The following is a 27,964-nucleotide window of genomic DNA, read 5'->3' as shown; positions in this document are numbered from 1 at the left end:
GCTGTGGAGTGAAGTACATCAAATTGGCTCCGAAGCGAAAACATATCTGCATGTTGCCAGCGTACTCTCTCATATACTCCCAGGGTGGGGCGGAGTTACGCTATGCAAATTCCGCAGACCCATGGCATTTCTTTGCCATTGGCTCGTTTTATATACTCGAAGATGATAGGATTTCTAAGCGAAACCCCATTCGTCGTCATCCGATGTAACTCGGAGTGACAACGAAAGGGAACCTTGGTTCCCTGAGATAACGGGAACGGGTACTGCATCACTAGACGCAATGGGAAAACTCCTTTTTCTCTGATTTACTGAAGTTAAAGGTTGTATCAGCGATTTCAGGCCCAAACATAAATGATTACATTCATCTAATCTTTCCTAACGATCTGCTAGCTGCCCGACCCATAAGCATGGCGTAAAAAAAAAAACGCGTCTCTGTAGGCAGCCTAGGCTCTGAGATCTGCACACAAAAACAGTTGGTTTCACCACCACTCAAAACCAAAATAAATAGTGTTCCAACCAATCACCGACAGGGGAGGGTGTTGTGAGGTTTTCGCGTGCAGCCGTCATAGGCAGCCGTGGACAAGCGCAAAACCTCACAACCCCCCTGTCGGTGATTGGTTGGAACACTTTTTTTTTTTAGTTTTGAGTGGTGGTGAAACCAATTGTTTTTGTTTTTTGAGAAGAACTAATGTTAAAAAAGGAAAGGGTCAAGAGCCCAACTAAAGCAAACACCGATCACCATAATGGTGACCTGAAACGAAACATTCCATAAAACATTACCACCTTAACTTCTGTTAAATCTAAATAAGAACGTGTGTAGATGTATGACATAAATAAAGCCAAACTGATAAAATAATAAGTGCAATAATGTGTAATGGCTCGAAGTCAGTAGTTCTTGTTTCTCTTTTTTCTGTTCTTGTTGTGTCTCTTTCTTTCAATGATTCTGCTGATTAACATCAGGTATCTTCAATAATGCTCAACCATCACTTAATCACTTAATTATCTCATTAACTTCAACACTGCTTCAGTGTTCATTTTAACACCCTGTAGTGTGGTATACTATTGATCAGCATTACCAAATGTGGACGTTTTCCACTAGAAACAAACATTGATGTATTATTTTAATTTAATACTGTGAAGCTGCTTTGATACAATCTGTATTGTGAAAAGCGCTATATAAATAAACTAGACTTGACTTGACTTGACACATATGTACACTGAGGAGTGTTAACCCTCTGGGGACCAAGCTGTTTTTGGGCTCCTTGAGATGTTCTGACATGCCTTGATATTTGTGCTTTTTTCAGTTATTTATAAACATGTTATTGGCAAAGGTGTAAATTCACTCTATATAGCACAAACAGGGCTACCATAATATGCGAGCAACGTGTATGTAGATGTTTGTATTTTTAAGAGAATAATGTTTATGCGTGGTTATTGGAAAAACATAAAATGAAAGTTGCTGATTTAAGAACACAAAACACATATTAAATATGTGTCCACAAGACTTTTGACTAATTGATGTTGTCCCTTTGAGTTCTAGCTTCAAAATTATGTGAAAATCATCCTGCCTTATTGTTCACATAAAACACTACATTGATTTAAACATTGTAAAACAGTTTTTTGTCAGAAGAGGTTTATGCGTGGGAGTGGTAATGGGTCATCAATATTAATGAGATTCAGACCAGGGGTGTGACATAGACGCTCCCTCAAGTGCTAATGGGCCATCAGGTGAGGCAGCCTGAACAAAGAATAAGGAGATTCAAATGTTTTGTTTTTCAATCTGTTTTATTGTAATTTTGTAAAAACAAAAGTAAAGGCAGGTATCTCTGAATGTTTGTCTTGGCCCTATTTGCCACATTCCTATAAAAATAATAATATTAATAAAGGTTAATAAAGGTTGATCAAAGTACTATCAGCATGTCAGGGCAGGGCAATCAGCATGTTGATAAAACAAAAAATATATAAGCTCTTTTATATTAACATTACCCATCAATAATTGTAATATTGTGCATGCATAACACATTTTTTGCAAAGCCACAGTAGTAGGTAAAAAAATAGTAGATAAATATGTACTTACTCTTTTTGATTTCCGTTGCTCCGTGTCCTGCGAGTTGCAGTGGAAGGCGAGAGTGAACAAGCTACATTCCTTTTAAAAAAAGTTGAAAACTATTTTTATCATATATTTTACAGAGTACTATTCCAGCACATGCATAACTGATGGACATTTAGCAATGCTGATAAAGCAACACAATATAAGCTCTTTTATATTAACATTACCAATCAATAATTGTTATATTGTGCATGCATAACAACACATTTGTTGCAAACAGGCACATATAGGCTACATTTGTATCATCACTAAGTATATAAACAAAATGTAACTAACATCTGTAAAATAGTAGGTAAATATGTACTTACTCTATTTGATTTTTGTTGCTGCGTGTCCTCGTTGCAGTGGAAGGCGAGAGTGAACAAGCTACATTCCTTTTAAAAAAAGTTACAAAACATATGTAACATCAACCAATCTCCAAAAATAAATAATAAAGTCATACAGGCTCATATTATTAACACTTTAAACAAAATTGAACTAACATCTGTAAAATAGTGGGTAAATATGTTCTTACTCTTTCTGATTTCTGACTGTGTTGCTAAGCGCACTCCGAGTTGCAGGCGGAGGTAGTAATGAAGCTACATTCCTTTAAAAAAGTTGAAAAATAGTATTACATAAATATAACTATAGTAGCATTAGTCTATAATGAATAACTGATGTAAATAATTTCAGACGCGTGCAATAAGCCTATATGCGTGTCAATGGGCCATTACCGGAGAGGCACACCGCAAACAATAGCCTAACACATTTGTGCACTTCATTAACTGGGTATATTTACACATTTCAGCACATTTACACACATTTGCAACTGATATTTGAAAGCATGCATCGTTAATGATAATGAGGCAGCATTTATATAGTCAAAATATAAATCTAAACACCTACTAGGCCTACTTTCTAAAATAATTTCTAAATTCTATCTTTCATACATAATGATCTAAACATATCATTTAGGCTACACATACAAATACAAATTTCCTAACCAAGGGGTGTAGCATATGTACACAAAAAAAAAAAAAACATTTGAGGTTGAAATGGTACGAGATATTAAATTCATGGTAGGCTATAGATATGCACTTTCATTAGATCGTGTTGAATATAGGTAGATATCAAATGTCAATACTCTGGATGGCAAGTCCACACAGTATAATATGTAAGCTCATGTTTTGAATAGCTTGTCAACTAATGCAAGTAAGAATAAATACTTACTCATCCGAAATTCTATCCACGGCTGCATCAATTCGCTCTTCAAAATACAAACGGTCATCATAGTAGTCGCGCTCCTCTTCTGATGAAAATCTGGACTCTTCGTCGCTAGTATCCAGGACGAACTGAAGGGCTTCCGCACCGGTGTACCGTGTCATCTTCCCAACGCGCAGGTGACGAAATGATGAAACTTGAAGCGTTTAATGCATTTGCTTGGGGGCGTTTACCTGTTTTGCATAGATGGCTTAGCACATTATCTTGTGAATAGCGCGCTCCGTGAGTAGGCGTGAACGAATTAAAGTCAATGAGCTCGTAATGAGCTCGACTGGAGTTGCTCTCTTTTTATACAGATTACAGAAGCTGATAATATTTGTTTTTTATATAAATGACTTCATTTAACAGATGCGATCTCAAGCTTTATGCCCGTGGGTCCGTTTGCCTGTTTGACTGAATTTTCGCGGAGTTATAGATCATTTTCGAACGCGTTTCAAATGGGAGTTTACTGACAGAGGGAAGGCAGAAATCGCATCATGTTAAAGTTTCTTTATTTGTCAAAAAGCAAAACACTTTATTTTTATTGTGAGTATACAGAAAAAAAATAGAAACTGAACAGGATCGATTGATGTATAACACGAAAATTAAAGATCAAAATTAACAGAACATTTTGTGTTTATTTTTCATTGCTAAAAAAAAAAAACGAGCAAAACGCGCTGGCGCGTTTTTGGTCCCCAGAGGGTTAATTTAACACTGGGGATTTTGCTGTCTATTCAAGTCATTTGGTATCAACTGCATTTCTTAATTTATTCAAGTCTAGGTTATTTAAAATGCATTTTGACAAAAAAAACAACTGCCCCTTCATTGAGCCTAGAACAATATTCTACAGACATGAAATAAATTAAGCTCAGGCAAATCATGATATTCACAGACACACAGTGGACACTTACCTTTCTCCTTGGTTTGTCAGTTCAACATTGCCCATGATGAGGTACGACTTGCCTTCTACCAATCCCAAATATTCTCTGCAACTGGGACGAGCCAAAAACGGTCTGACTCTCCCCTCAGCATCATCATCAGTGCCTACAGGACAGAACAGGAAAAGATTTGTCTGGGACATCCATACATCAACCACAGTTCAAGAGTTACATGCTCTAAAAACATGTAATTCAATATACTTTGATGGACACCAGTGAATATTGAACCGTACCTTCTTTCAGCACCTGCTCCACCTTCATGTCGTAACTGTCAGTGTCCAGTGCCAGATACATCTTCACTACTCTGACTTTATAAACTGTCAAGCATATGTGCTATATCATTATTGTCATCAGATCTGTGAGACTTGATCTCAATGGCTGAGAAAGGAGAACATGCGTTTACCATAATCCATGTCAGATTCACAGGCTCTATCCAAACGCTCCTGTTTACTGACCTGATTCTTCTTCTGGAAACTGCAATTTTCTATGTTGAGAGATTTGAATTTTTTTTTATATTTATACATTACACACACACACACACACACACACACACACACACACACACACACACACACATATATACATATATATATATATATTAGGGGTGACCCTGAATAGTCGAAGATTCGATGCTTCGATTGGAGGAGCCTGATTCGACTACCAATCTCACGGTCGAATCTTCGCAGAGGTGTTATGAAACGAGGATCATGCCACTTTGGCTTTATGGGGGCGCTCAATGTCTGATTTCACATAGAACTACCGGTTTTCTGTCAATACGTCAATATTCAGCCTATTATGATAATGCTGTATATAAAAATGTGCAAAGTTATTATTATGCTATTATGCTTATATAATGCTGTATATAATATTTTTTAACATGCATGAATAAATCCAAACACCCCGTGACAGATTTAAGTTTCACTTTCAATCCGTGACCCACAGAGAAGCGTCTTGGCGGCAAGGATTTAAATATTTAACAATGTCTGGGATAAGAAAATCTAAAGTGTGGATGTACACCATAAGAAAGGGTATTCTTCAAGGCTGGATTTAGCATCAGGAAAACCATGTTCGCACTATCTGCCGGCCAACGTACGTTAACAAGTTGGTTTTCCACGGGACATTCTAAAATGCTTAACGGGAAAAAAGCTTTTAAAACGCTTAAAAAGCTCTTTAACGTGGCTTAATGTATACAGTACACACTTTATTAAGAAACCATACTATGTGCAGATAGTCTTTTTTCTGTTCTTGTTTCTCTGTCCTTCAGTGATTCTACTTATCAGTTGTTCATCAGTGTCTGAATTCTCTCTGTCAAGCGGACTATATTGTAGGGAATAGTGGATGAGGGCATGGGGTGTGATTTGGAACACAGAAAAGAGGCTTCTGAGTGTCGACTTTGAGTGCTGTTAATTCATAGTATTCCTGTAGGCCTGTGTTTCCCAAACCTGCTCCTGAAGGACCCCCAACACTGCAGGTTTTCTTTGTCTCCCTCAAACACACCTGATTCAACTCATCAGCTCATTAGAAGAAACTCTAGGACAGGGATGGGCAAATGCTGTCCTGGAGGGCCACTGTCCTGCAGAGTTTAGCTCCAACCCTGATAAACTCTCCTGTCTGTAGCCTTCTAGTAATCCTGAAGACATTGATTAGCTGGTTCAGGTGTGTTTGATTAGGGTCCCAGATAGACAGCAACCATCAAAATAATGTTAATGTGTCAATGTTAACTGTACTGAATCAACATCTCTTTTGTTCCAGCAATTAATGTTGACATTTTTTGGAAATTTCATCCATATATCAATGGTGATGGCGTTGAGTCAATGTTACAATGTGATGTTGGTTCAGAAAATAAAACAACAATTATAACTGACTTAAAGCCACACAGCCTGAAATCAACTGCAAATAAAAGACAATAAATCTCTCAAGATCTCAGCAGAAGGTCTTTTTGACAATTAACAGAGGTTTAGATGTTGAAGTTTTATTGAAAATGTTTGGTGACCATTATGGTGATCAGTGTTTCCTTTAGTTGGACAGTTTGACTCTTGGCTTTTATGTGAGTGTGTGATCTTTGCAACAGTGTGTGCTGAAACATCATTTATTGCAAAGAAAACCAGAAACAAAGATCATAATTCAACATCGTAGTTCACTAATTTTACTCTGACCAAAAGTGGTAATTTGTTATTAAAAAGATACATTCACAAATAATACTTTCTTGCCACAGATCAGACATTCTGAATTTTGATTTTTAAAATACACTAAAAGAAAAATATTTTCAGATGCACATCCAGACATCAAGAATCAGCATATGAATCTCAACAATGGTGACATGCTTCATGCTGCAATGCATGTTGGGAGCCACCATAGTATAAAACTAGCATGCATTTGCATGAAGCATGTCACCATTGTTGAGATTCATATGCTGATTCTTGATGTCTGTGCCTTTAGCCTTTGTCTTCGCAACCGGAGACAAAGGCTACTATGCTTTTCCATGTTGCGCTCGGAGCGCGCGCACAGCATCCTGTCAGTAGAATTCAGTTCTCTTTCGCGACTTATCGCGCTTTTAATATTTCTTTTCAATATAAAGCACATTCTGCTCTTTTCTTTCTCATTCATTCATTCATTCTCATTCGTTTTGTTATTAATAACTTTAAACAGAATCATCAACAAATCAAAAGTGAAAGTACCAGTGGCCAGCGGGTGAAATGTTTCGAAATGTCTCTTTGCACAGCAAAGCACCCGTTTAAATAAAAGGATATATTAAAGTTTATATAGCCTACTTTTACATTTTCGCTGCTGTTCTAAAATGATTTTTGCCATCACCTTAAACAAGCAGCAGCTGCTTGAATCCCAGTGCAGGAGCTGTAGGTTACCACAGAAACCTAAGTGGTTACTTGATTGCTGTGGTGACTCTTGACACTCGCGAACAGCACTGAACACCCTGTAGGATTGAGTGTAAAACAAACACAAATGAATCTTCCAGGTGAATTGTTCAAACATAATTTCTCACATAACTGAACATTCCAGACACCAAATCACCAACCCCAGAGCCATAAAAGAAGGCTCCAGCCAGCCAGTCTCCGCTGACCAACGAAAACCCCCAGCTAAGAACTTTATGGCCATGCAAGCTTCAAAGAAGATGAGCCCAACTAAAGGAAGAACTGGTCAATGTAAGATAGCTTGGAAAAGAATGATTGGCTCAGAGATAGCACAATTCAGCCCGATCAAGTTTACAGCAGAAGCTGCTCGAGCCCACAACATTCCAGACTCCCCCCTCCTTAAGGACCTCTGATAGACCTCAGGGTGTAAAATCGTTTCAAACCACAGAGCTGAGATTTTACCTATAACATAAATAAAATCATTCAAGAACAATTTTCAATGGACTTATAGATCAAGCATCATGCAACGACATGATTCTATATTGTTCCTACAATAGATGGGTGTATCTGATATGCTTAGATGCCATACAATTCATGTAATTGTTATACTTGTTAGATGTTTGAATGAAAATGTGTTGTGTTTCATATCAATATGATCGTATGTTCTTAATTCAAAGGATGGCTTGATTGAAATCTGTGGAAAATGTTTCGGATTCTTATAATAGTAATAATGTCTTAGCTGTGGCCTCTGTACTCTTTGCTAGAGCTTAGAGAGTAAGGAGAGCACAGATAAGCTTGATTTATGATAAGAAGTGAAGAGAACGCCACCTCCTAAACAAAGACAGTGTCTAATTGGTTAGAACTGATCCAGGAGGCTGGGCAGACATTTGAGTTTAAAATCTTAACACCAGAACAAAAGTTTAGAGTTTCAGTGCAGAACCAAAAATGCAGCGGGAGATGAAGATCTAAGACAGACAAATAACCATGTAAAACGCGCAGACGAAATAACCCAAATCAAGATCTGAAGAACATGGGTTAAACAGCTTCATTCAAGCCATCATCTACTCTTCTCAATTTCCTTTCTTTTCCGTTGTGAGTCTCGGTTCTAAGTTAAGTTTTGCGACAAGATTTCGAGCCACGTTTCTTCTGCAAAGCCAGCTTCAAACAAAGACTTTCATTCCGCCAGCACGCCACGTGACTGACCACGTGACCCAGACATCAGGCACGCGGAGACCAGCCAACGAACGGACCGGGAAAACCCTTTACACGCAACAAAAGGGAATCCCCAAAAGCAAAGACAAGCAAGTACTGCCTCCAGACTCTTAAACTGAACTGGTGTATTTGATACTGATTTAATAACCTAGGAAACGATAAAAGGGTTAAACTAATGATTGATGGTTCATTCAGGTTGTGTTTTATAAGTGCATAGAAACTTGGGATTACATCATCTCACTCTTAAACTCACTCTTAAAACTTAATCTTTCCTTACTCTCTTTCTTTCTGCAACGCGTATGAATGTGTGTGTCTGTGTTAGATATTAGTTGTATGTGTTAGAATAATCAATAAAGTCTTGTTTGTATTTTAAAGAGAAATATTACTTGTGTTATTGTGCTTACAAATTTAATGTCTTAAACTTCTGATCTAAGTTACCTTGCTAACTGTATAGTGTTTCACTATAGTTCGGATATTTATATCCATTGCAGAGTTGATAATTGCAGCCAGTTCAAATGAACCGCGAACGAGTCATTTGCTCGGTTGTAATAAGTGACTCTTTTGAATTCCCGAGTGAGGCATAATATAGCCTACGGAGAAAATATTCCTCAGAACAGTGCTGATATGAGGAGCAATATCTCCTGATATGAGGAGCAGATCCCGCTGAGGAGTGAGGTAGGCTGTTTTCTTTTCTCAAGTGTGGAATAACGTTAGTGTAGGCCTATGTAAACCGCAAAAAGATTAATCGCATTTCTATAATATGACTTGCCTTTCTGTGAGATGAATGAAGGGTACATATTTGTAAAGACTGTTTAGCCTAAATATAAATTGCGCGTCTGTGTGTGAAAGAATAAACTGCTTTGCTATAGCCTAATGAGATGAGTAAAAATCGACTGGAATGTGTTGAAATAAAATGTATTTGTATAAGCAACTTATTAAACTGCAAATTAGCATTTATATGCCCTAATATTTCATAAGAACAACGTTACAGTCAGTCACTTGTTGACTAGATTTGGGTACAGTTTTTAGGCTACTGTAGAATATACTGCCACATCAAATAAGCTTTTGTTTAGCAATTTCTGCTCATATCTAATGTTTTATATATATATATATATATATATATATATATATATATATATGTCAAAAATAAAGTCATAGACTAAGATGTTAGATGTTCCAATGTTGGCTATATTCAAACTAATGAATACATATTATGATAAAATGTAGGCCTATAATCTTTTTTCTTTTTCTTTTTTACAAAGAAAGAGTACACTTGAAATATTGTTGAAATTGTAATTATTGTTGTAATCGTAAAATTTTTAATAAAAGAGCAAAACATATTTACAAGAGAGATGTAAGCGAAATCTTAAATGGTCAATATAAGTCTTCTTCTAAATACATCTTTTGTCCTTGCATTGTGGCTCAGTCAGTGTCACACCTGAAAGGATGGCTCATTAGGCAGAGTCATTATGCAGAGTGGGTGTGAACTACTCCTCCCCCTCGCATATTGGCTTTCCAAGCAAAACCTGTTTTACACCATTTAAATCAATGTTTTTTTTTTGAGAACGATAAAACAAGACTATTTTCACATAATTTTGAAGCTAGAACTCAAAGGGACAACATCCGTTAGTCAAAAGTCTTGTGGACACATATTTAATATGTGTTTTGTGGTCTTAATTCAGCAACTTTCATTTAAATTTTTTCCAATAACCACGCATAAACATTATTCTCTTAAAAATACAAACATCTACATACAAGTTGCTCGCATATTATGGTAGCCCTGTTTGTGCTATATAGAGTGAATTTACACCTTTGCCATTAACATGTTTATAAATAACTGAAAAAAGCACAAATGTCAGGGCATGTCAGAACATCTCAAGGGCCCCAAAAACACCTTGGTCCCCAGAGGGTTAACAAGCAGAATCACTGAAGAAGAAAATCACAAATTGTAAGTTACCATTAAGGTGATGGGTGTTTGCTTTAGTTGGGCTCTAGACCATTATATGTCTACTTTAATATTTACTGTTGTTTGTCAGCTGTTATTGATTTAAAACAGTTAAATGAACAAAGTAAAATGTTATCTTATGGTATTGGTTATGTATTAACATAATCATGCTGTGATCTGAAAAAGGAAACTTACTGAGATAGTTTGGTTTAACTTGTCAGCAGCAGTTTAGTGATTCTACAGCCTATGATTAACAGTACTTTACTTATAATTCAAAATATTTAATAAACATTGTTCTGATCAAAAGGCATTCAGATAAATTCATTTAAAACACAGACATCAATAATCAGCCTGTGAATCTCAACAATGGTGACAATAATAAAGCATGTTGCAGTGGCTGCCACCAATCACAACTCATTAATGGCTCCCATCATGCATTGCGGTATGAATAAATTATGATCTGAATTGTCTATGTAATTTACTTTTCCTAATTGAATATTCTGCGCATCACCATTGTTGAGATGCATAGACTGAATCTTGAGATCTGTGTGTGCCTAAAAGGATGCTTTTTTTTTTTAAAACAACTTTTAAGAAATCCTTTATATTATATACAAATTCTGGGCATTTATGCAGATTCACTAACCAACAACATAAATCGAAGTCAGAAAGAAGGATTTTAATGAGAAATCATGTTCACCCAAAAAGTTTTACAATAATTATTCACCCTAATGTTGATCCAACCCCCTAAGACTTTCGTTTATCTTTGGAACACAAATTAAGATATTTTTGATGAAATGTGAGAGCTGTCTCACTCCTTCTTTGGCTGCAAGGTAATTGATATCTGCCATCCCAGAAAAGTTAGTAAAGACATCAATAAAATACTCAACCTCAAGTTTATCAAGTGCCGAGAATATTTTTTGTGCGCAAAAAAACATACATACATACATACATACCGGTACACACACACACACCCACCTATTAATTTTCTTTTGATGTGAGACGTGATGCACGAGAACTGAGATGATGACGCAGATGGGTCTCGATGTAGTGTTTAAAATGGTTTAAAGTGTGCATTTCCTGGATGTGTGTCTTTATGATCTTGTCAAAAAATGTTCTGTATGATGGCTTCATAAAATCGTTCAGAGTATCACAGCAGTATTGGCATGCAAAGTTAACAACTAATATTTAACGACTTAAGATATTAGAGTTCAGGTGGTATGAATAAATCAGGCCACTACATGATGACGTCACTAAAAAATACCTAACATCATCTGATCTGATTTACTCTTGCATTCTTTGCCATGTTTCAGAGACACACAGTTAAAGCAACCAGAATAAAACTAATGTTAAAAATTCAAGGGTCAAGAGCACAACTAAAGCTAACTTTATTATTTTCAATAAAGCTTCAACTTCTAAACCTCTGTTAATTCTCAATAAGAATGTTAGTATTAAAGAAATAAAGTCTGGATTGTAATAAGTGAAGATGCTGAGATCTTGAGAGATCTGTTAGGGTTTAATGTACTGATGGGATTTAAAGTGTTTCTGTATTGTCTGTTACCATTGTGTTGAAGAGTAGAGCCTGAGCTTCAGTCCAGGATGAGCAGAAAAACACTGATGATATGCTGTGTGTTGCTTTATTTAAAGGAGCTGTATGTAAGAAATCTATTTCAATTAATCATAAAATTACCCTGATGTGTCACTAGACATTAAGAAATCATGTTCATTTCAAATACTTATATCACTGACAACAGTAGTATGGCTAGGATATTGTCATTTAAAAAGTGGACTTGCAGCCCTCAACTGATGTTGATGTTGTCATTTTGTGTTTTGGCCTGACGCGCCTGTGTTTCGGGATCCGGGTTGCCAGCTTTGCTCTAACCTAACCTACCCTAACTCTAGTCGGATAAAAATGTCTAACGTTACTAAATCAAAAAGACCTCGTTATAATTCAGAAATTCGTTGTGACAAAGTCCGAAATAAAACCAGAATTTGTATAGGAGATGCTTTTGAAAGATGGAGGCGGCTGAAAACGGTGAGGAATTTGAACACAGACGCCAACGTTGCTAATTTTCTCCTAGACAGGTAAGATTCATCTATGCTTGGCTAACTTGTACTGGATGTCAATACGCTGATTTCACGCAGCCGTTATTTTGAAATCGAAAGCGAGGCTCCGGTGGGAAGAAAACCGGAAGTGTCGCCTTTAATCATAGGAGACTCGTGAATGCGATGGCGTATTGTTGTGTTTAATGATGTTGTGTCAATTCTAAAACTGTACATACATTTCTTTCATACTTTAGACTATATACAGTGAAATTTATTAATAAATAAAATATTTTTTTTTATATATAATTCAGAGAGTAAAAAATGAAGCAGGAATGAACTATATACATATCCTATATTAGATAATATCTTCCAATAGTGTAAATCGCGGCAGCAGCTTCAGGTTGGTAGTCCAAGGCATTGTTGTTTATCTGTACTTCCGGGGTTCTTCCCACCGGAGCCTCACTTTCAAGTTCAAAATGGCGGCTGCGTGAAATCAGCGTATGGACATTTCATATATTCATGACAGCCGAACAAAGTTATGCATGTTCAAGCAACGTAACGTTAGCTCACATGGACGTATGCATTTGCAATGCATTATAGGAGCCCGTTTCTCTGTCATTATGCTGAGACGCTGATGAAAACATTAGCACGCCCATTATGGCAATTTGAAACGTAATTGAGACAAGCCTAACTTTACCTCAGAAAAAATTATTCGTCATTCGTTCTTCACGTATATCGTGGACTAAGTTACACATGCTGCAAGTTGACCTGTATGACCATTGCTAATGTAATTTAATTACTCTAACAATATTTTCTGATGGGACTGAAAACAACCCTGTGATAGCCATTGGTGATATTGAATTTGTCCCGTGTTATAATTTCTGTGGCAAATGTTTATTCTGTTTTTAGCCTACTTATGACAAAAACTTTAGCACTTGTAAATCGAGGGGTTTTTTTTCGTATTGAAAAATAAGGAAGTATTATTTTGTTGTTTAAGTCTATATGTTTTTTGTTTTGTTTTACTATTATCCTTTTTTTTTCCTCAGATTTTTTTTGAATCGTAATTGTATTTATATGTTCAAAATAAAGAAATCAAATCAAATTAAATATCAAATCAAAAACGCTTATCTCTTCAGCTATTATGGCCCCAGCACCTCAACAATTAGTACATTTTTTAAATAAGTAATTACTCATCAAAATATCTCTCATAAAGCATAAACACAATTAACAGAAAAAAAAACTTACTGTGTACGTCTCGTCGTCACTTGCCATTGGAAGCTCATTGAAGCAGCATACGTTTCTGCTGAATCCTGCAGCTTATCTGGCAACCTCGAGTCGGGGGAGGGGGAGGGGATACACGGCTCTACAGTATTTTTAAAGTGATTGCAGTACCAGTTTTGGCCACAATCCTACATACGGTACCTTTAAAGACAGTAAGTGTGGAGTTGCTGATGCAGTGACGTATATTCACATAAATCATGCATGTAGTTCACTGCAAAAGATTCACTTTTTATGTGTGTTTGTCAGTAATCAGGAAATATTTGTAAAATAACTGTTTCTGTTAAAAAGTTAAATGAAAATTTCTGTAAAAGACTTTTGCACTTGACTTAAAGAGCAACTTGCAGGTTAGAATACCCAACAAGTCAATGTATAGAAAAATAATGTAGGAACTAGATTTTCTTTAAAAAAAAATTATAAATATGCTACAGTGGCTTCTGGAGTCGTTTTTGTGAGAAAATTTTACTTCCGCATCTGAAAATGGGCGTGACGGGCGAGAGTCGTGACGTAGCACGAGGGAGAGCGGTCGATTCACACAACAGGGAAATATGGATTGCAATGACATTTCGGACGCTGAGGAAATTGTTTACGGACCACAGCCATACAATTATGAGCCTGCTAGGCTGCCAAGAGAGCAGGGACAGGCCAGGATTAATGTTAGACAGAACATATTGGAACTTACAATAACAGAAACTAAGCTTTGATCAGGCGTTTGTCATGCTCATTAATATCCGCCCAGACTAACGTTACGTGATATAACTTAGCAGTTTCTCATGGAGAGACAGAGAGATATTTATTCATGATACATTTTTTGTTCCATAGGTGCTTGTGTGGGAAATGCGAGGCAATGTTTACAGCTGAGGAAAGTCAGTGTTGCAGGGAGATGGATGCATACTGGGCCTTAGTGGAAAATGCCAAACTTCCATGGTTGCAGTTAGTGTTACTACAGTAAAGCCATGGTGAATGTTGCTGATCTGTGGACACTGGATAGTTCGTTCATTCATTGCACAATGTTTATTCCTGGTTTTCACGTCAGCGCTGTTTGATTCGTTAATAACGGAGAAATGTGAATATTTCTCACTAGATCTCGCAGCGATGTTATTACTTCAGTGGCGAACTCTTTATTTACCTCGCAGTTAGGCTAGTGTTGCTTGATCAGGCTCGCGCTGCACTGGTCCAAACTGATAAACGGTCCACACAAACACAATAACGAGTAACTGTTAGCTCAGTTTCGTTCCGCTTACATTGCGTTTGCCAGTTGATGTTGTGCTCGCGCCTACATCCAGTGGGAGAACCCGAAGATGCGTACACTGAAGGAACCGCACCAGCTCTGAGTCTCACCCGGTTCTTACTTCGGTATCCCATGTTGAACTCCTTCATATCGCCGGGACGATAATCATCCGATCTGAAGTGAACGCTACACACGACCGCGTTTTCCGAAGCCGACGCGGAAGAGAAATCCCGTCTCTTCACCTGCACAACCCGCACCCAGGCACAAAAGATAGCACCGTCCTTTTTCCTGTTAGGAAACCGGTGGACTCGATGTCCTGACAGGCTGGAGTTTTTGCAAGCTCCACAAACACATACATTTACCATGACGATGATAAATTGAAATACAAAAACTACTGAAAACACACTGTCTCACGACCGCTCTTACTGAATACCAACCTACTCTGCACTGAGCTGCGGCAGAGCACAGCACACGTCTCCCTCGTGTGACGTAAAATGACGCGATGTTGAAAAAAAAGCGGCTTGTACGAGCAGTCAAAGAAACGCTCACTTTATCTACTAAATTGGTGTCATTATGTCGTTTTAAAACATTTTAAATCCTGCATTATCTTTTCATATGGTATTTTCATACACGGTTATATATTCATTTAGATTTTTTTTTTACCTGCAAGTTGCTCTTTAAATTAGGATATTTTACTTTCATTTTACGTTTTTTGTATGGCAACCATTGCTGACAGTCATTTGACCATTTTTACGTACTTTTTTAAAGTGTTTGATCGTAATAATTCAGGAAATAACTGTAAAATAAGTGTTTTTCTATAAAACATTCAAGGAAAATTTCTGTTTGTTTTTTGCACTTTATTTCAGTTAGCATATTTTATGGATTTTGTTTGGCAGCCATAGCTGACAGTCATTTACCTTTTTTTAAAGATTTTATTTATTACAGTGTTAGTTCACTATAGTGAGTATTTCATGTATTACTACTGACAACCACAGAGAAATAAACACCTGTGTTCAGAAAAGATTAAATAATCCAGAACTAGGTAAATACAAACAGGCCACATTCAACTTACCACCATCTCTCCACGAATTACAAGTGAATCCTCTCTAAAGGAGCCGCCTGCCAGTTGTTTGTGGAGAACCAGCCACTTGAGGGCGCTGCAGATCACATTTTCCTCTATAGTAGCAAAGTTATTGGCCATGGCGAAGACTTTAGCAACATATGCAGTCAGCCTTAAAATCAGACAAACAACAATCTATAAATAAATCAAATTAATTATAAGTTCAAATTATTTTTACTATTATAACAATGTTAAACAATACAATATGTAAGACTTTACCATGTGCTGCTCAGCCTGTCTATCGAGGCAGCGTAGGATCCATCTGATTTACGGTAACGCAGCTGCCGTTGATAACCTCATACAAACAATATAAAGAAAGAAAATGTATTTATTACATATATTTTCCGCATTTTTCATGAGAGCATCTTTGAGTGTGCTTTTGATTTTATTTAATTTTCTTTAGGGGTGAATTGAGGTTGATTGGGACACATTTTCCTAGTCATCTTAATGGCAAAATGTGTCCCAATCAACCTGAATTGACCTTACATTTGTCCTGCTGACCTGTGTTGATGTGTTTAATGGCTTCATTACGGCGGTCTATTCCAACAGTCTCCCACTGATTGGTGCTGTCCAGATAATGAGTGGCAATAACAGGTAGAGTCATACTGATCATGTTCTGCTCTCCATCACCACCGGGCTGGACAATAAACCGTCCCATGACGTCTCCACTGATGGCCTGCTTGACTGTCTGAGAGATCTCTTCACCTGGAAGAAGGAAAGAGCAGGATGAGAATTCAGTTTTTTATTATCTTTGTCAGGATGCAATATTTATGCAACATTTTGTCACTGTTTGGTTTTGTATCTGCACAGTTTCACATTCTTTAAGTTTAATGCAGGATACACAGCATTTTTGAACATTTTCCCAAAAATAAAATTCTAGCTTCATGCATTCTTTATCAACATTTGAATGTGGGTAAGTTTAATAAAAAAAAAAAAACATAATTTGATCAAAAAGCTAAGAAAAACTCTACTCTTCTGCACAATGGTGACCCAAAAAATAAGATTTTACTGTAAACTACTGGCAACAGTGTTGCCAGTATTAGGGCTGGGCATATATCGCACGATATTGTTATGCGCATCTCGTCAGTAAAGCCGGTTCCTTGATTAGTAGTAAATCGCCATCACCTGCTTTCAGATGGAGCGGCATTTACTACAAAGAGCCGTAATTAACTGACAAGCTGAGCCATATCGCATTAATATCGCGGATGTATCGCCAGCGATATTTAATGCGATATTGCTCAGCTTGTCAGTTAACTACAGCTCTTTGTACACAGCAAAAACTCCAGTGTTAAATTAACACTCCTGGGAGTGTATGAGTCCACACTCAAGAGTGTTGAAGTTAATGAGATAATTAAGTGATTAATTTAGTGATGATTGAACATTATTGAAGACACCTGATATTAACAAGCAGAATCACTGAAGGAGAAAATCACAAATTGTAAGTTACCATTAGGGCGATGATTGTTTGCTTTAGTTGGGCTCTTGAGCCTTATATGTTTACTTTAGACTTTGTCTGTTGTATCTGAATTATAACTGCCAAATGAACAAAGAAAAAAAGTGATCTGATGGTGTTGGTTATGTTATGACAATCATCATTTGAACTTGATCACTGAACTCATTAAAATCCTTCTTTCTGACTTTGATGTATGTTGTTGTTTACAGCATAACTGTGAATCTGCATAAATGCCCAGAATTTTTGATATAATAAAGGATTTCTTAAAAGTTGTTTAAAAAAAAAAATCATTCTTTTAGGCACACACAGACCTCAATATTCAGTCAATGTATCTCAACAATGGTGACGAGCAGAATATTCAATTAGGAAAAGTAAATTACATAGACAATTCAGATCATAATTTATTCATACCGCAATGCATGTTGGGAGCCATTAATGAGTTGTGATTGGTGGCAGCCACTGCAACATACTTTATTATTGTCACCATTGTTGAGATTCACAGGCTGATTATTGATGTCTGTGTTTCTAAATAAATTCATTTGAAAGTCTTTTGATCAGAACAATGTTTATTAAATAGTTTGAATTATAAGAAAAGTACTGATAATCATAAGATGAAGAATCACAAAACTGCTGCTAACAAGTTAAACCGAACTACCTAAATAAATTTCATTTTTCAGATCACTGCATGATTATGGCAAAACATAACCAACACTATCAGATCACACTTTACTTTGTTCATTTAGCTGTTATAAATCAATAACAGCAGACAAACAACAGTAGAAATTAAAGTAAACATGTAATGATCAAGAGCCCAACTAAAGCAAACACCCATCACCTTAATGGTAACTTACAATTTGTGATTTTCTCCTTCGGTGATTCTGCTTGCTAACATCAGGTGTCTTCAATAATGCTCAATCATCGCTAAATTAATCACTTAATTATCTCATTCACTTTAACACTCTTGAGTGTTAATTTAACACTCTTATTTTAACACTTTACACTCGAGTGTGGACTCATATACACTCACAGCCCCAGGAGTGTAAATTCAACACCGCTCCATCTGAAAGCAGGTGATACTAGTAATCAAGGGAACCGGCTTTACTGACGAGATGCGCATAACAATATCGCGCGATATATCGCCCAGCCCTAGCCAGTTAGACTAGATTGTTAAAAATAGACCCTAGACTGTTAAAAATACATTTTGTGGGTGTGTCTTTTCATTTTACACTGTTAACCCTTTCAACCCCACAGGAAAATCTCTACAAAGAGTAAAAGTAACACTGACGCAGTGTTGCAGTGAGATAATTAAGAGAATATGTAAGTGATTGTTGAGCATTAGTGATGAACACCTGCTGTTAGACCAGAAAATAGAGAAACACAAGAACTACAACTGACTTCCAGCCATTACACATTATTACACTTATTATTAAGCAGTATGACTTTATTTCTGTCATATACAGAAGTTGTTATTGAGATGTTTAATTGAAAATGTTTGGTTTTAAGTTACCATTATAGAGATCAGTGCTTGCTTTAGTTGGGATGCTGATGCTAAAACATTATTGTTTCTTTTGCTGCTTGAGCTGTTTTTGTGCAAGTCACACTTGTGCGCACACAGTTTATGAATGATTGTGGTTATAATGATTATGAGAGGTTCCAGGTCAACAACGAGCCAATACCAACAGTTCTGGAGAAGCCCATCAAAAGCCTCGGCCGCTGGTATAGTGCAGAACTCAAAGACTCGAAGCAGGTGGAGAAACTCAGGCAGGATACAATCAGCGGCCTCAAGAAGATCAACAACACTGCTCTCCCAGGGAAGCTGAAGCTGTGGTGCTTTCAGTTTGGGCTGCTGCCCCGTCTCATGTGGCCAATTTCTATCTATGAGGTCACGCTATCCCATGCCATTCGACTGGAGAGATTAGTGAATGCACAAGTGAGGAAGTGGCTTGGACTGCCGAGAAGCCTTACCAGCATTGGCCTGTATAGCAACGGAGCCCTCTCCCTGCCAATCTCAAGCCTGGTGGAGGAGTACAAATGTGCCAAATCAAGGCTGGAAATGACTCTCACAGAATCCCGGGGTCCAGTCGTCAGAGGTGGGCCAACATGGCAGAGGGGGCCTTGGATTGGAAGCAGCAACACCCACATGGCAAAAGGCTACTCCAACCGAACGGCGGCACATGGTGGTGGAGGAGGTGTGCCACCAGGAGGAAGCAGCCAGGTGTGCCAAGGCTGTCTCCCAAGCCCAGCAAGGCCGCTGGATGAAGTGGGATGGCGTGGAGAGGAGAAAAATCACATGGAGTGAGATGTGGGGTATGGAGGCTAATAGGCTAAGGTTCATTATCAGAGCCACATATGACGTCCTGCCCTCCCCAACCAACCTACATCTCTGGTATGGAGAGGACCCAGCCTGTCCCCTGTGTGCAGCCCCAGCAACCCTCAAACACATCCTGGTGGGTTGCAAGACCAGCCTAACTCAAGGAAGGTACACCTGGCGCCACAACCAAGTGCTGAGGTGTTTGGCTGCCGAACTTGAGAACAAGAGGGTAACCACCAACGCCACACCTCTAAATGCCCAGACTACCATCCCACGGAGAACAACCTTCATGCGGGAAGGGGAGAAACAGTGGACTAAGCCATCACTCCCAGACTCTGGCCCACTGAACGCAGCCCGGGATTGGGAAATGCGGGTAGACCTTAACCAGAGGCTCACCTTCCCACCCGAAATTGCAGCAACCAACCTGCGCCCAGACCTTGTCCTCTGGTCCAAGTCCTGCCGGCGTGTCTTCATCGTTGAAATGACTGTCCCATGGGAGGATGCCATCGACGAGGCATTCGAGCGGAAGAGGCTGCGATATGCCAACTTAGCAGCTGAAGCAGAGGGGCGGGGCTGGAACGTGAAGGTGTGGCCAGTGGAGGTGGGATGCAGAGGTTTTGTTGCCAGCTCTACCACAAGGCTCTTGAAAGAAGTAGGGATCAGAGGGCAGTCCCAACGGAGGGCAATCAAAGAACTTGTCACTGCAGCGGAACGGAGCAGTTACTGGCTGTGGCTGAAACGTATGGACGCAACATGGGCTGCCAAATGATCGCATGGTGCCACCACCGTGCGACACACACCCGGGTCTGATCAACCCGTGGTGGGCCAACCCCGGCAGAGGGTGTCTTGTGATAAGTGGCCGAAACATCCAATGAGGTCGGGCACACAACTGAAGATGTGTCGCACTGGTGGCACCAAGAGATCTGTGCCAAAATTTCACCCAACCCAAGATGACATCCCCATTCAATTGTTGTGCTGAAAGTTAGGGATCTTTAACAACCAGTCCTAGTAAGAATCATGATGAAAAAATCATCATATAGCCAGTTCATTCACTAAGGAATTCATTTTCACTCATTCAGAGTTTAATTCTCAATCAAAAGTGTTACATTACCACCACTGTGAAACCACAGCAATAAATTACAATTACTTATTTTTTAACACATCATGCATAACCAGAGAAACAGAGCTCCACTGTCTTTCAGAAACACAGAGATATAACAAATTAGCACATTAATCTCAACAATGGTGGCAATATATATATATATATATATATATATATATATATATATATATATATATTATTCATGCAGAAGTGCATGCTGGGAGTTTTATATTATCCTGGAACCCAGCATGCATTGCGACATGAAACTTTTGATTGTCACCATTGTTGAGATTCATGTGCTGATTGTTGATGTCTGTGTGTGTCTGAGTCAAGCAGGAATTATAAATGTTTTAATGCGCTATATTATTACAATATTCTTCAGCAGACCTGATTACAGAAATATTGATTTCGTGTTATAGATTCACAGATGTATACAAAATATGAAATACCCATATATTCAAATAATATATACAGGAAAGATCAGAGAATCAGACATGTCCAGAATAATTGTGATATAATCACAAAATCCCTAAAACATCTGATCAAGTTCCTCTTGACTTTTTCTTGCCATAACAAATGTGTTTTATAAACTCACTGTTACAGCAGTCAGAGAGAGATGAATGGTAAGTAGTCAAGGGACAAGAGGCCAACTAAAGCAAATACTGATCTCCATCATGGTGACAACAAACTTTAGTATTAACTAAATCTCTGTTAATTCTCAACAAGAACTTTTGTACTTGTATGAAAGAAATAATGTTAAACTGGTTTGTAAACTGGTTTGTAAACTGTTTTCACACTCAGTGTGGCTGGAAGTCAGTTGTAGGTCTTGTGTTTCTCTTTTTTCTGTTCTTGTTTCTCTGTCCTTCAGTGATTCTGCTTATCAGGTGTTCATCAGTGTCTCAATTCACTCACTTCTTTTCATTCAAGTGGACTATTAGTGAACTAATGTAGGGAATAGTGAATGAGGGTATAGGGTGTGATTGGGAAAACAGCCTCTCAGTGTCGATTTTGAGCACTGTTAATTCACAGTATATTCCTGTAGGCTATTTTTGTTTTCTACGGTATATTACTGTTTTAATGGAAAAAGGTATGATATTGTCAGAATTTGGCCTTTTTTTACAGCAAGGGTTAACAGTGTAGCGTGCCCTACCATATAACAGTGAAAACACAGAAAGCTGGAAAATTCACCCTTCACAGGGAGTTTGATTGATAGGCGATCTGCTTGAGAACCAGTTTGATGTGTGTGGGCCAGATACGGCCCATTTGACCTTTGCTATCTGGGATTCTGCTGCTGCATTTCGCACACACAGATAATAGCGCACATATCACATGAAGATCGTGCTTACAGAATCTTTCTGTAGTGCAGTAATGTATTGTAAACTCTGTTCTGTGATTTATCAATAAAATAGCTTAGGAATTAAAAAAGGTCCTGCCATATATTTAGTAGTAACTAAAACCCACATCTTCAGTATTAGTAGAGAGACGCTGCCAGGTAAAATTAATGCACACGCAATGGCTCTCTCTCACACTAATGCGTTCATTTATATGTAATCTGTATCTATATCTGATTTAGAATGAGCAGAAATCTGTGATCAACATAATAATCCAAAAAGACAAAATAACTGATAAAAATAAGCTGTTATGTAGGAGCGTCATATGCCATAGCTGAATTGTTCATCAATGACGTCATCAGCGACTAGTCGACTTGACTTTCAACACATAAATGCCGACTTTAAAAAGTATGAAGTCGTTGAACCCCAATTACAAACCAGTCCCAGCATTAAATACTGAGGAACAATCTTCATACAAGTGCTAAAACTCCCGGAGGAGTAGATAGATGTTGCACATTCATGAAAACATATTTTTCCTCACCAGTAATCGAGATGTAGGTGTTAGCAGGTGTGTCTGGAACCCGATCCTTTAGTGTTTCAGCTTTAATTACTATAGGTGTTTCCCCTGTTCCATTTGGGATGAGAAACAGAGACAAAGAGGAAGATGGAGGAAGTTGATTAACTCGAACTATAATGATATTTAGAAAAGTTTTTTTTTTTTCATAATTGGCTGAAAGTATAATGTGTGTAATGTTGTGTAATGCAAGTATAACACAGTAATGTAATTGTAGGGTTCACAGTAAATCTCACCATTCTTAACAGGATTGAGCTCCACGTTTGGTCTGTGTAATGGAATCAGCACACCCTCAGACTGAGAGAGAGAGAGAGAGAGAGAGAGAGAGAGAGAGAGAGAGAGAGAGAGAGAGAGAGAGAGAGAGAGAGAGAGAGAGAGAGAGAGAGAGAGAGAGAGAGAGAGAGAGAGAGAGAGAGAGAGAGAGAGAGAGAGAGAGAGAGAGAGAGAGAGAGAGAGAGATTATCTATTTAAAATATGACAAATATCTATTGATTATATTAATGAATGACCAAATCAAAATTGACAGAAATCCCGTCAGACTTACCACCAGCTTCAGGGTCTTTCTCACTCCATAAGTGTGGACAGAATCATATGCTGAAGCTTTCACCTCAATATCATGATTTCCCAGTGTCATGGGAATAATCACATATGAAACCGCTATGCTGGAGTCTTTGCCAATGTTTACTGTTGTTCTGTATTTGCCTTTCTTACTGGCAAAGCTGCAAACATGTTCTGTCTCCATAAACTCCACACGCACCTGTGAAAACAGGAGAGCGAGACACAAATCACTTCAATATCTAGAGGAAACTTCCTCCAAAATAAATGCATTTCATCTGAACATGAATTGTGTGATGACAGAGGATATTTCTGATATGTCTATGATTTGACTCCAGCAGCAATAGTTATTATGATGAACATGGTTTTAATGTATAACATAATTCAAAAAATATTTTTTAATATCAAATCTACCACCTTCTGCTTCCTTGGTGTGTAGTTGTGAATAATGGCCTTGATTTCCAGTTGTTCACCGCGCACAGCTGAATAAGGGATCTTGAGGTCGATGAAAAATGGCTTGAAACCTCTAATCTCCTCAGGTTCTGCCACACAGATGCCTTTGAGGAGGAACACAGACACACAGAAGGGTTTAAAGCAGCAGCTCCTGGATGATGCTGATGATTTTCAGACCATGTATCCTGCATTTGCAGCTTCACTTTACCAAGTGTTGGTGACAGACTGACAGCCAAGATCTGCCAGGTAGTAATAGAGTCTTTCAGGAGGATCACTTTATCTCTGACTGGTGCTGGACTGAGATATGAGGAAAATACAAGAAGACTGTTGAAGCACTCTTTTAATGGTTGTTTACTATCAGACACACACACACACACACACACACACACACACACACACACACACACTGTTGCCAACAGCTCATGTTGAATGACATCATTTGCTAAGGGTGCTCATCTGACAGCTCTCCTACTCACCAATTCTCACATAGATCAATCTCTTCCCAAAGCCAACTCTCAGGGAACTGAGTACGTGACACGATCTCATCAGAGTCTGTATAATATTCATCATCATCATCACCTGTTGTAACAGATAAAAATGTGACAGAATATAAATTTTAGAGCAAAAGGACACATCAAACAAGTCAAGTAAAAATGTATTAGGGACCCTATTGTATTTGTACGGCTTTACTAATTTTTTTTTCTGCCCTAAAAGGGTCTGGGCGTCAGAGACTGTCAAGTCGTATGGATCTCAAAATTATTGGAATGTTTCCAAATGGCACACTCAGATCGCTGCACTGTTATGGCTGTGCAGTGGCACTGCTTTTTTAAATCAAATTCCTTACTGTGACAGCATGCCCATCTCAGCACTTCGTTCCAAACTCGCTCCCATCTTCCATCTCCGGCGCCCCTCGAGCCCCGAAGGCAGAAGCGGCGCGAGCAACAACTCCACGAGCGCGGTGATATGAGCGTGTGCACGGCGGGCCCGTCCCCGCATGCCTCGCCCACACCAGAATCTGACACTTTACCCGTGCTGTTTGTCAAGAGCAATCAACGTCCCTCTCTCGAAGCGGCCGGCCTCGTCTCTTTCGGCAGATCGGTGGGGGAATTTGACGATGCAGTTTCTGTGGCGGCAACTGAGGGTGAAGATTGGTCGGGCTCCGCGGACCCCGCCCCTCTCTCTCAGCCTGAACGAGTCGACAACAGAGTGACTATTGAAGCCGAGGTTCTCCGTGTCATTACTCAAGCTGTCGACAAGCTGGGTCTTGACTGGCTACCACAAGAAGAGCCCACTAGAAGCCGCCTTGATGAGTGATTCCTGCCGGGGCGCCAGCAAACCCCTCGCCAGCATTCCGCTCCGTTTGATGCTCTTATCTGTTGACGGCGCTGAGGAAAAAGGATATGTGAAGCTCCCGCCACTAGAAGAAACGGTCGCCGCCCATTTGTGTCCTCCCACTGCTGGCAGTTGGAGAGCAAAGGCCGCGCACCAATCTAAGCTGTGCAGAACGTCTTCAGCACTCGCGGAGCGTGCATACTCCGCCGCTGGCCAGGCTGCTTCTGCTTTACACACCATGGCCACACCAACATCCTCCAGGTGTTTCAGGCAAAACTCCTCCGTGCTAAGACCACCACTCAGGCCATTGGCCGCAACATGGCCAGCCTAGTGGTGCTGGAGCGTCACTTATGGCTTAATCTGACAGAGATCAGGGACGCGGACAGAACCGCCTTCCTCGACTCGCCAGTCTCCACTTCAGGTCTATTCGGCCCTTCTGTTAGGGGGTCTGCCATGAAGCACTTTCTCCCCAAGCGCTCCAGCTCTGCTTCACGGCGCCCCAAGAGCACGCCGCAGCCAGAGAAACCAGTGCCTCAGGTCCCCCAGCCAAAGCTCACACTCACTCTCAGAAAAAAAAAGGTACAAAAGCTGTCGCTGTGGCGGTACCTTTTCAAAAGGTACACTTTTACAGATTTATACAGATTTTGTGGCTGCAATGTCCAATTCTGGTTTATTTATTTGCTCTTGGCTGACATGTGACATTGCTATGCAGAGGTGTAAAGTCCAGGTTCAGAAAGTAATAGTCCTCCTCAGTATTTTGTTCCAATCACCTGGATTTGCTAATTCAGCAGGAGAAAGAACTAATTAGTGAAATCAGCTGACTGAGTTTATGGGTGGAATAAACATATGGCAGGACTTTTACTCTTTGGCCCCTGGATTACGCACCTCTGCTAATATGTACCTTTGAGGGACTAATATGTACTCTTTAGGTACAAAAGTGTACCTTTTGAAAAGGTACCGCCACAGCGACAGCTTTTGTACCTTTTTTTCTGAGAGTGCTGGACCATGAGCCTAGGAAGTCATCCTATCTAGCGGAAAGAGGGGGCCATGTCCCGCTGCGGCCGGACCACCCCTGAAGATTGCTCGAGTGCATCTCAGAGCCCCCTCTTCAGTTCAGGCGGCTGGAGATGTATTAATTGCAGAACATGGGCCCGTCCTTCGTTACGCATCCCTGCACCCAAACGCTGTTTTAACAGCGACCCACACAGAGCACAAATCGAGCAAATTTCTTCACAAAAACATCTGGGAGGTCGGGCCCCCGAGTCTTGGCGTTCCGCCTCCAGATGCAATACAACCCCTTGCCTCTCGGGCCCAGGCCTGGCAGGCCCTCCCCGAAGTGTCAGGCTGGGTTATGAATATAAAGCAGGGTTCCTCACTTTAGTTCGCCCGCAGACCCCCACGCTTTTGTGCTATATTCTACACTTCGGTAAGGAGCAGTGTGTCCCACGTCCTCCGTACCAAAGTGTTAAGTCTGCTGGCGAAAGGGGCTATCGAGATAGTTCCCACTTCCCAAAGCGAGTCAGGCTTCTACAGCCGATATTTACTCATTCCGAAGAAAGACGGCGGCCTGAGACCCATTTTAGATCTCAGACACCTGAACAAGGCCCTCATGGTACGGCCATTCAGGATGCTCACGACCAGACATATCCTGGCGCAAATACACCCAGTACACTGGTTCTTCTCAGTAGATCTGAAAGATGCTTACTTTAATATCCAAGTGAACCCCCGTCACAGGCCATTCTTGAGATTCACCTTCGAGGGGCAGACATATCAATACACAGTCCTACCATTCGGACTGTCTCTAGCGCCTTGTACATTCACGAAGTGCATGGATGCGGCTCTCTTCCCCCTGAGACAGCGGTGCATTCTGAATTACCTCGACTACTGGCTCATACTGGCCCAGTCGGAGGCGGAGTCTCTTACTCACAAAACCTGGCTCCTCGGACATCTAGATAGCCTTGGGCTCAGAGTGAACTTTTCCAAGAGTATGCTGTCCCCCAGCCAACGGATCACGTTCCTGGGAACAGTTCTCGACTCCATGCATATGAGAGCATGGCCCACACCAGACCGGGCTCTCTCAATCCAGTGTCTCGCTGCTTCGTTCAAAGTGGGCTCTCTCACGCCCCTCAGAGCGTTTCAAAGGGCTCTGGGCCTTTGTCCTCTGCATCGTCAGTACTCCAACTAGGCCTACTGCATATGCGCCCCCTTCAGCTGTGGCTAAAACTACAGGTTCCAGCTCATGTGTGGCGATCGGGCTACTTACGCATCAGGGTAAACCAGCGCTGTTTCAAAGCCCTGGCCCCCTGGAAAGACACCAGCTGGTACCAGCAGGGTGTGAGCATGGGCCTGATTTCGAAAAGGAAGGCTATTTCAACAGACATTTCCAACCTCGGTTGGGGAGCCCTGTCCGAGGGCAGGCCTGCCTCTGGCCTCTGGTCGAGCTCTGAGAAACGCCTACGCATCAACTGCCTCAAATTAAGTGCGGTTTTTCTAGCCCTAAAAACCTTCCTTCCACATATGGCGGGACACCATATCTTGGTCCGGACGGACAACATGGCGGTGGTGTCCTACATAAATTGTCAGGTCTCGCAACTTGTACACCATGGCTGAACAGCTCCTGTTATGGGCTCACGCCAACCTGCGCTCACTCAGGTCGGCTCATGTGCCGGGTGCGTGAACCACACTGAACCAAGAGGCAGATATGTAATCTCAATGCAAAGTTCCCCCAGAGGAATGGTCTCTCTACCCCTAGGCAGTTATCCTATTGTGGGAAGTCTTCGGCAGGGCAGAGGTCGACCTCTTCGCCTCAAAAGACAACTCTCACTGCCCAATCTTCTTCTCGAAGAGCAGGGATGCACTGGCCCACA

General features: G+C 39.9%; 1 pseudogene across 1 annotated transcript in view; it reads right to left on the bottom strand.

Moving 5' to 3' along the window:
• LOC308687931 (complement C3-like) overlaps positions 1-27,964 on the bottom strand; it is a 70,570-nt pseudogene that overhangs the window by 8,456 nt on the left and 34,150 nt on the right. The window contains exons 19-31 of the transcript in view: positions 24,242-24,344; positions 23,974-24,062; positions 23,730-23,869; positions 23,302-23,514; positions 22,994-23,054; positions 20,147-20,451; positions 19,504-19,690; positions 16,488-16,691; positions 16,206-16,281; positions 15,939-16,098; positions 4,691-4,754; positions 4,521-4,604; positions 4,261-4,393 (exon numbers count right to left, since the gene is read on the bottom strand). The product of the transcript in view is annotated as a complement C3-like (transcript). The remainder of the gene's footprint in view (positions 1-4,260; positions 4,394-4,520; positions 4,605-4,690; positions 4,755-15,938; positions 16,099-16,205; positions 16,282-16,487; positions 16,692-19,503; positions 19,691-20,146; positions 20,452-22,993; positions 23,055-23,301; positions 23,515-23,729; positions 23,870-23,973; positions 24,063-24,241; positions 24,345-27,964) is intronic.

The sequence above is a fragment of the Scardinius erythrophthalmus genome (assembly GCF_964197995.2).
Source record: "Scardinius erythrophthalmus genome assembly, chromosome: 3".
In the NCBI taxonomy this organism is placed as follows: Eukaryota; Metazoa; Chordata; class Actinopteri; order Cypriniformes; family Leuciscidae; genus Scardinius; species Scardinius erythrophthalmus.
This window is presented reverse-complemented; position numbering and strand designations above follow the sequence as displayed.